This window comes from Cucurbita maxima, unplaced genomic scaffold, assembly GCF_002738345.1.
Source record: "Cucurbita maxima cultivar Rimu unplaced genomic scaffold, Cmax_1.0 Cma_Scf00124, whole genome shotgun sequence".
In the NCBI taxonomy this organism is placed as follows: Eukaryota; Viridiplantae; Streptophyta; class Magnoliopsida; order Cucurbitales; family Cucurbitaceae; genus Cucurbita; species Cucurbita maxima.
In genome coordinates this window covers 160,606-171,808 of record NW_019272140.1, presented here as the reverse complement: position 1 = coordinate 171,808, position 11,203 = coordinate 160,606, and positions in this window count along the sequence as shown.

Below are 11,203 nucleotides of genomic sequence, written 5' to 3'. Positions count from 1 at the left end.
ACTCTAATTAGAATCAAAGCATCTACTGTGACCATCCGAGAAAAATCCTTCGAACTCAAATCTTAACCATTAAATCTCCTCCAAAATTTGATATGATCTAGAACGAACATGCACGGATCATCACATCCAACGATTAGTATTCAAAGCCAAGGTCGGTAAGGCTATGATTGAGTTGACATCTCCGAAAAATTATCCAGAAAGTTCGATCTCTAAATAACGAAGATTCTAGAGCTCTCAATGTAGGTTTAAGCTCCTCCTATAAAGTCTGAAGTAGGAGCAACAATACGGAATAAGAATTGAGAAAGGTTAATCCCCTAATCGTAGACAATAAGCGTTTAGATTATGGGCCTCCTACTCTCAGATTTCTTCCAAATTCGAGAGCAATTCTCCACCATTTCTCTTCAAACTTATTCCTACAGTTTCTCAACAAGATTACCCACAAGTTCTATGGAGGAATAAAGTGTTGAAAGTGCCCAGAAATCATTCCCCCAATTCAATCCGCCATTGAAGAACTTCAAGAAAAACTTGAAAATCCAATCCGAGGATACATGATGACTCGTCGAGCAAAAATGGTTCCAATCAGTTTCTGCACCTCCAAGGAATGCTTCCATAGAAGACCACGAAGAAAAATAACCTCGAGAGCGTGTTGAATTAAAGGATATAGGTTTCGAAATTAAATTAGGGATAAGAGTCGAATTCCTATCTACGATCTCTTTTCCTTCAAATTAAGGATTCCTGTAGCTTCAGAGGAAGAAGTTGAGTATGAAGGTGTTAATATAACACATGCGGAAGCAATTTGAATCTTAGAAACTTTTAGAACGTCAATTATAGTAAATAACTAGCATGTTCATAAGTATTAAAACATAACGAGTTTGAATCTAACCTTTTGTAGTTCAAATTCCTTTTTCCTCACGAACCGGTTTCGAACCACCACTAGTGTCTTCTCCACTATCTTCCGGCCTTAGAATGGGATTGTGGAATCCGATGAATGACTAAACTTGGGAGAGATTTTGTATATACGAGGAGAGTGTTTGTGAGAGGTTTTTCTCAAGGTTTTTCTCCAATAAGAAGACCTTTCATGTATTATGATCACTCTATTTATAGAGTCATGTTTGCATGTTCATGCAAATTTGAGATCACCAAATTTTGACACTCAAAATTTCACTCAAATGTTTGGGATTATGTGACAAGCATGCATGCTTGAGTTAACCAAATTTTGACACTCAAAATTCCACTCAAATTTGTGGGGTTTATTTGACAAGCATGCAAGTTTGGTTAAACCAAATTTTGACACCTCAAAATTCCACTAACATGGATTTTTCCATTAAATGAAGGCAACATGTTGACTTTCTTCATATTGATTTAATAATCAATTTGAATTATTAATTTCAAATAAAGTAATATTAAATGATTAATTAAATTATTTAATTAATATTTAATATTAATTCAAATGACGATCCCAATTAATTCCTGCTCATATTTGATTAAGATATTAAATCTTATTTAAATATCTCAGATTCTCTCTTTTTGTTTAATTCGTAAATAAAACAAAAATGCGGTTAAATATATCGTGTATATGTAGCGTAGTCTCCCTAATTTGAATTCGAAGACTTCGAACTCACTCGTCACAATGTTCTATGGTTTAGTCTGATATGAGCTAGCAGAGAGACCTAATGGACCTATACATCATGGGCTCCAATGATCCAAGATTAACCGGTTAAACTCATTAATCTTGTTAACTAACATTCGTTAACTACTAGGACATTCCACTATAGCCTAGTAGTTGCACTCCCCTCACTATAGATATATTTTTGTCCATTTGATATAACCATGATCAGTAAGTCGATCCTTCACAGGTTGTTCGTAACTAGAGCTGGGTCAATTTACCGTTTTACCCCTGAAGTTACTTCTTGTTTCTTATGTCTCACTGATCCTCTAATGAACAATTGGTTTGTGGTCCAACCAGTAAATCGGATCCCTCTCAGGCCAATGAAAGGGTGGGACCCCTTGTTCAAGACCTGAGTCAGTGTTTAAGAGAACTACCTCTCTTCTATCCCGAAAAGTGGGTAGGAGTGAATTCCATCTTGCACGCTACGTCCCCAACCATTTACCCTCTTACCCCTTAAATGGGAGGCCTATTGAGTCGGAAAACTTGAGCCACTCTCACCTATGCAAATCTAAGGATAATTCTGAATAAACAGAAGTTCATGGTTAGCTCATGATTAAGATCGAGTTACCTAGGTCATCGAATGAAAAGAAAATCAGTCTCAACAATAAACGACATTATAAAGTGAGAATGATTTTCTTCATGGTCTGATCTTATGCAATACTCATTACATAGGACACCCTCATTCACTTGTCTGCACATGTACAATTTAGTGATCAAATTGTTTATATCATATACAAAAGTGGGTCGCATCCATAGTGTCCCTAGAATAAGGTACTCAGTCTTATCCTTATATTATAGATCATTTTGACTATATAATTGAACTTGATCAACTCTTATGTCTCTACATATAGTTCAAGTAATCATACTATAGCCCGAGTGTTCTTAGTTCATTGGATTTAGATTAATGATCGTAAAGTTTACTTTATTCAATAACAATCTTTACTAAATAAACAACAATTATAACTTGATTGAAAATAGAATATGTTTTTGTTTACAAACTTGAGTTTTAGGACATAAAACCCAACAAACTCCCACTTGGACTAAAACTCTAGTGGGGTTTTATAATGTTGAGTAGAGAGAAAGACATAAATACAATAAACTAGGGCATCACATACTCATGCCTTTTCTCCCACTTACCCTAGATTACATAACTCGTAGTCCTAGACTCACCAGGTGCCCTTCATACACTTTAGCCGTGAGGGGCTCTGAAAATGGATCAGCAATGTTGTGCTCTGAAGCTATCTGTGTGACGATCACATCTCCTCGTTGCACAATCTCCCTTATGAGATGATATTTGCACTCAATATGTTTTCCTCGCTTATGAATTCTTGGTTCTTTTGAATTTGCAACTGCTCCACTGTTATCACAATAAAGATTGAAGGGAAGATGCATATTTGGAACTACTTCCAAGTCAGTTAAGAACTTCCTAAGCCATACAGATTCTTTCGCTGCTTCACAAGCAACTGAATGTGTTAATATAACACATGCGTTAGCAATTTGGATCTTAGGCACTTTTAGAACATCAATTATAGTAAATAACTAGCATGTTCATAAGTATTAAAACTTAATGAGTTTGAATACTAACCTTTTATAGTTCAAATTTCTTTTTCCTAACGAACCGGTTTCGAACCACCACTAGTGTCTTCTCCACTATCCTCCGGCCTTAGAACGAGATTGTGGAATCCGGTGAGTGACTTATACTTGGGAAAGATTTTGTATATATGAAGAGAGTGTTTGTGAGAGGTTTTTCTCAAGGTTTTTCACCAACAAGAACCACCTTCCATGTACCATGATCACTCTATTTATAGAGTCATGTTTGCATGTTCATGCAAATTTGAGATCACCAAATTTTGACACTCAAAATTCCACTCAAATTTGTGGGATTTATTTGGAAAACATTCAAGTTTGGTTCAACCAAATTTTGACACCTCAAAACTCCACTAACATGGATTTTTCCATAAAATGAGGTCATCATTTTGACTTTCTCCATTTTGATTCAACAATCAATTTGAATTATTAATTTCAAATTAAAGTAATATTAAATGATTAATTAAACTATTTAATTAATATTTAATATTAATTCAAATGTCAATCCCAATTTAATTCCGACATATATTTGATTAAGATATTTAAATCTTATTTAAATATCTCAGATTCTCTCTTTTTGTTTAATTCGTAAATAAAACAAAAATGTGGTTAACCCATGACATTATGTATAAATCTAGGTTCATCAATAATCCATGTAATAAGTACCTAGAATTATGTGAATAACATGCTAAATAATTGGCTAGGATCCATACCCATAAGTAACCATTATCTGCCATTACGATGTGTACAAAAAGGCCTCTATTCCTCTTTAGGTAGGATGTCCTACAATATGTATCATGAGCTGGATGTTATGATAGGCCTACATTTCCCATCAGCTAAACGAGATGTCCTGCACCACGATTTACCAGTAGGATTACATGATTATGACGACACTACTCATGTGTTCATGGGGAGAAAATTGAAGGTTATTTTAGGGGAAGGTTTTCAGGATCAGTATATGATACATGACACGATGACCTCTTAGTTCTAAGATCCTAAAAACATAACAAGAAGTTAATATCCTAGCTTAAGGTCACGTTAAAAACCTACTAGTAGGCTACTTACTAAGTTTTACTCACTCCATGTTTATCATTCTTTTTTTCAAGTAACTATGAGTTGGCCGTGGATGAGAGCAGACTTTGGAGTGTGGGCCATGGACTAACCTCTGTTTTTAAAATAGTATTTTTTGTTCTTCTTTTGTTTGTAACGAGTTTGTATATGTAACACCCCAAACATGAAGAAAATAAGCTCCCATAAGAATAAGCCACTCATGAAAGACCCAAAGGATAGAAAGAAAAAAAATTAAAGTTTTAAGCAAGAACAAGGGACTTAGTCAATTAAGTACCCTAACAAGTGATTTGAAGGATTGGAAAGAAAAAAGTAAATGAAAAGGGCAAAAAAGTCATTTTATCAATTATCAAAAATCTTTCCCGATTTGTAATTCCTTATCTAGAAGGAATCTCAAGATTCAAAATAAGGGGAAAATGATCAAAAAACAATGAGAAATTTGTTGAAAAATTATGGATTTTTCGAGAAAAATAATAATAAAATATTCGAAAAGTGGAAAATTACCAAAATACCCCTAAAAGAAAGGATAATTAGAGAAATGCCACTCTAATTAGAATCAGAGCATCTATGGTGACCATCCGAGCAAAATCCTTCAAACTCAAATCTCAACCGTTGGATCTCCTCCAAAATTTGATATGATCTCAATGAACATGCACGGATCATCACATCCTCTAGCTTCAGAGGAAGAAGTTGAGTAAACTTGATGAAGGAATCGAGAGCTGAAACGTCGTAGAACAAGCTATCCAAGAGATCGAAAATCTGGCGTTCTGAGTGAGTTGCATACTGAGTACGATTTCTAGAAATTAAGGTCCTAGAATTAAAGACATTCCTCTAAAACAATTTCTCAGTCTGAAGAAAGAATATGAAAGAGGTTCAATAAAGAAATAGGGTCTTGAAACCCCTAGAATCGACTACCCAATAGAAAAATTCTTTGTTTTTTCTCCAACGATAAATCACATTTTGGATGAACTTTGGAAGCGAATATCTTCGGCTACGATCTACGAGAAGGTATCAAATCAATCCCTAACCCTTCCTTGTAACACTCATCTTTAAGTTTCACGAAGAAATCAAGGAGAGAAATGTTGTAAATGTGGCTGTACAGGCCGACTTTCAGATGGCGGCGATGTGAAAAATGCAAGTCAACTCAAAATTTGACCTTTTCTCGGGTTTTCTCAATTTTAACCCCATTCCAGACCGATTCTCATAAAAACATTATGGTTTCAAAAACTAGACACAATAAGGAGTACATGGAAGAAAATTTGAAGTAATTCAGATACTGGAAGCTCAAGAATAGAGGTCCCAAACGTCAGCGACGAGGCAAGTAGCCCCCTTGGACTCTTTGTTAAGAAATACTTGTAGAAATCGCTTGGATTTTCATATGAACCCTAAACCAAGTATGAATTAAGGATATATGAAATAAAAAACCCAAAGAACCCTAAGTTAAGACCCTGAACCGATCAAATAGCTCGAGATTTAAGTAACGTTAAAATAACCGATCAAATAGCTCGAATCTTACAACAAAGTCTAATTGAGTCTCCCTCTATTAGGAGATAGCTTCGAATCAAATTCTTTAGTTTGGACAATGGTTGCACTGTTTTAGTCAAACAACCGAGACTAGTGTATTTTCAACAATATAAACATTTTGTAGGTGTATTTTCTTACATATTAACAATTGTATACAAATAATAACTAAATTTAAGAGTAAAAGTTTGGATGGAGTTTTATTAAATAGGTAATCTTAAATTATATCTAAAAATATATAATATTTTTTTTTTATATACATTTACCAGAACAAATCAAAGAATACAACTACTAACTCGAACTATAAAGAATTTAATTCCAACCTATTCTAATGGACAAACACTTTATTAGATTCTATTGTAAGATTTCATTTCCTCTATTTAAGTAGCGTTCAACTACAACTATAAGTATCAAATTCTTAAGTATTCAGGAACAAAATCGGCCTAACAATGTCTCTTGGAACAATTTACCAAAGGTGTTAGAATGAGCAGGGTGGAAGGGTTGCCTTTAGATGCTTTAGTACCAATTAAAGATGTCAATATCCTAGTAGTGCAAAATGCAGGAAGGTTCGTAATTGAAAAGAATAACGAGAATAGTGGACATCGTGTCATCTACAAGCGTGTGGTGAATGGTCTAGTTAGTATGACTAGAGAACATCGTCCTCGCAGAATTTATATTATTGTGATAGAAGTTATAAATAACGATGATATTCCTTGGTCTTTTATTACAAAGGTGCAGAATTTTCTTTTTGTGCATGTGATATATCCATCGTCACATACTTATAAGCTCTCATCTTTTAAAGAAGTTATCGAGTTCCTTGTCCCCAAGTAGCAATATAACTACTAGAATGCTATCCCTACTTATAATAAGCCCTCTCTCTCTCTCGAAATATATGTGTGTGTTTGTGGTGTATTACTCTCTTTTATTAATGAAATATGGCATAAGTCATAATGATATTATGAGTATCTTTTCTATCCCTCCCTTCCTTATAGCTATATAAAGAAAATGAAGATTATAAGTAAAAGTGTACAAATAATTTGTTCTTTTTGAACTTAAAATGCATATAATTTAATTTATCTTTGTTATCAACAATAATTATCAAACGGTATATAATTTTGTCCAAGTAAGGTCGCTACTCATTCCCTATATGATATCATAACACAAAATCGAGCGGAAGGGTTAACGATAAAATGATAACAAAAACCCATTCGTCGAACTAACTATAAAGGAAGGGTTGGTTGGAAACCATGTCTATACTTCTTTGCTTTAATCACACGTAACTAAAAATATATAAGAACAACAGAATATGGCATGCCAGTCAAAACATAAAAAATTTCTTGCCATGTTATAGTTAATGAATATGGTATGCACAAAGATCCGACGTCATACTTCATGATTGGAGACCAATACAGTGAGCTAAGGTCGTCCATACCGTCCTTTGGTCGAATTATGTCAAGCAAATGTTGTAGCAAGCAAAGAGTTTTTAATAAGTTTGCTATTGCAAAGAGCTTGGTTTAAGGCACAAATGTCTCTGATGTTAAAGGTGCAGAATTTATATTATTGTGATAGAAGTTATAAATAACGATGATATTTCTTTGTCTTTTATTACAAAGGTGCAGAATTTTCTTTTTGTGCATGTGATATATCCATCGTCACATACTTATAAGCTCTCATCTTTTAAAGAAGTTATCGAGTTCCTTGTCCCCAAGTAGCAATATAACTACTAGAATGCTATCCCTACTTATAATAAGCCCTCTCTCTCTCTCGAAATATATGTGTGTGTTTGTGGTGTATTACTCTCTTTTATTAATGAAATATGACATAAGCCATAATGATATTATGAGTATCTTTTCTATCCCTCCCTTCCTTATAGCTATATAAAGAAAATGAAGATTATAAGTAAAAGTGTACAAATAATTTGTTCTTTTTGAACTTAAAATGCATATAATTTAATTTATCTTTGTTATCAACAATAATTATCAAACGGTATATAATTTTGTCCAAGTAAGGTCGCTACTCATTCCCTATATGATATCATAACACAAAATCGAGCGGAAGGGTTAACGATAAAATGATAACAAAAACCCATTCGTCGAACTAACTATAAAGGAAGGGTTGGTTGGAAACCATGTCTATACTTCTTTGCTTTAATCACACGTAACTAAAAATATATAAGAACAACAGAATATGGCATGCCAGTCAAAACATAAAAAATTTCTTGCCATGTTATAGTTAATGAATATGGTATGCACAAAGATCCGACGTCACACTTCATGATTGGAGACCAATACAGTGAGCTAAGGTCGTCCATACCGTCCTTTGGTCGAATTATGTCAAGCAAATGTTGCAGCAAGCAAAGAGTTTTTAATAAGTTTGCTATTGCAAAGAGCTTGGTTTAAGGCACAAATGTCTCTGATGTGAAAGGCGCACCAATTCAATGAGATTTAAGTAACCATGAATAAGACACATGATACAACTTGTAAACGAAAAAATGCCCATGACTCTTGTTATTTTCTTCCACTACAAACCTTCTAGCCTCGTGCACTTTTTTGTCATTGACATCCTCAATTGAAATTAGAATTGAAGGAAACATTTCTCCACAACTTATTATGGAACACCTTTGATAGACAGTTTCAACAGATTTACTTTGTCGAGGAATACTTTAAAATTCGATATTTATAGTTGAACACTACTTAAATTGATGAAGTAAAATCTTAAAATAGAGGTTAATAAATCATTTGTCTATTAGAAGGGAGCTTGAAATTAAATTCTTTATAGTTGGGATAAGGGATGTTTTAGTCCAACCAAGTATACTTTTTAATTTTAAAATAAATTAATTTTTTTAGTTTAAAATAAATTTATTTTTTAGTTTTAATTTTATTCCAAATAAATTAATTTTGATGTGGTGTTATGTGTTTTTAATAAAATTAACAGTAACTTAATCAACAAAAATTTGTATTTTTTTTTTAAATTATAAGCTAAATTAATAAAAATACCATTGAACTTTGCACTTTATCTAAAAAAAATTACTCATAATTTTTTTTTTTTTGAAAATACTGTTGAATTTTCTAAAAAAAAAAAAAGCTTCAAAACTACTCTTTAACTTTCAAAAGTGTTTAAAAAAAGATAGATGAGGAGAAAATTGTGTTCATGGGGAGAAAATTGAAGGTTATTTTAGGGGAAGGTTTTCAAGATCACTATAAGATCCTGAAAACATAACAAGAAGTAATATCCTAGCTTAAGGTCGCCATTAAGAACCTACTAGTAGGCTACTTACTATGTTTTACTCACTCCATGTTTATCATTTTTTTTCAAGTAACTAAGAGTTGGTCGTGGATGAGAGTGGACTTTGGAGTGTGGGCCATAGACTAACCTCTGTTTTTAATCTAGTATTTTTTTTCATCTTTTGAGTCTACTTCTTATTTTGTGTTTGTAATGAGTATGTATATGTAACACCCCGAAAATGAAGGAAATTAGCTCCCATAAGAATAAGCCACTCATGAAAGACCCAAAGGATAGAAAGGAAAAATTTAAAGTATTAAGCAAGATTAAGGGACTTAGTCAAGTCACTCTGTGCCTAACAAGTGATTTCAAGGAGTTAAAGGCCTTTTGAAAAGGATTGGAAAGGAAAAAGTAAATGAAGAGGGCAAAAAAAAAAAGTCATTTTATCAATTATCAAGAATCTTTACGGATTTGTAATTCCTTATCTAGAAGGAATCTCAAGATTCAAAATAAGGGGAAAATGATAAAAAAGCGATTAGGAATTTGTAGAAAAATTATGGATTGTTCGAGAAAAATAATAATAAAATATTAAAAAAGTGGAATATTACCAAAATACCCCTGGAAGAATGGATAGTTACAGAAATGGCACTCTAATTAGAATCAGAGCATCTATCGTGACCATCCGAGCAAAATCCTTCGAACTCAAATCTCAACCGTCGAATCTCCTCCAAAATTTGATATGATCTAGAACGAACACGCACGGATCATCACATCCAACGACTAGTATTCAAAGCCAAGGTCGGTAAGGCTATGATCGGAGTTGATATCTTCGAAATTTTTTTCAAGAAGTTCGATCTCTAAATAACGAAGATTCTGGAGCTCTCAAAGTCGGTTTAAGCATCTCCTATAAAGTCTGAAATAGGAGCAACAATACGGAATAAGAATCGAGAAAGGTCGATCCCCCAATCGAAGGCAATGAACGTTTAGATTATGGGTCTCCTACTCTCAGATTTCTTCCAAATTCGAGAGCAATCCTCCACCATTTCTCTTCAATCTTATTCCTACATTTTCTCAACAAGATTACCCACAAGTTTTATGAAGGAATAGAGTGCTGAAAATGCCTAGAAACCATTCTCCCAATTCAATCCGCCATTGAAGAACTTCAATAAAAACTTGAAAATTCAATCCGAGGATACATGATGACTCGTCGAGCAAAAATGATTCCAATCTGTTTCTACACCTCCAAGGAATGCTTCCATAAAAGACCACGAAGAAAAATAACCTCGAGAGCATGCCGAATTGAAGGAAATAGGTTTCAAAATTAAATTGGGGATAAGAGTCGAATTCCTATCTACGATCTCTTTTCCTTCAAATTAAGGATTCCTCTAGTTTCAGAGGAAGAAGTTTAGTAAACTTGATGAAGGAATCGAGAGCTGAAACGTCATCGAACAAACTACCCACGAGATCGAAATATTGCGTTTCGAGTGAGTAGCATACTGAGAACGATTTCTAGAAGTTAAGGTCCTACAGTCAAAGACGTTCCTCCAAAACCAATTCCTTTAGCTTGAAGATAAGATATGGAAGAGGTTCAATGAAGAAATAGGGCCTTGAAACCCCTAGAATCGGCTACCCAATAAGAAATCCTTTGTTTTATCTCCAACGATAAATCAGATTTTGGATGAACTTTGGAAGCGAATATCTTAGGCTACAATCCACGAGAAGGTATCAAATAAATCCCTAGCCCTTTCTTGTAACATCCATCTTTAAGTTTCATGATGAAATAAAGGAGAGAAACGTTGTAAATGTGGCTGTACAAGCCGAGTTTCAAATGGCGGCGATGCGAAAAATGCGCATCTTTTTCCTGTTTAGGGGAAGAAAACGATGATACGCCCCGTTAACCTGCCCAAGTCAACTCAAAATTTGACATTTTCTCGAATTTTCTCAATTTTAACCCAATCCAGACTGATTCTCGTAAAAAAAAAATATGGTTTCATAAACTAGACACAATAAGAAGTATGTGGAAGGAAATTTGAAGTAATTCAGATACTGGAAGCTCAAGAATGGAGGTCCCAAACGTCGACGACGAGACAAGTATGCCCCTTTGACTTTTTGTTAAGAAATACTTGTAGGAATCGC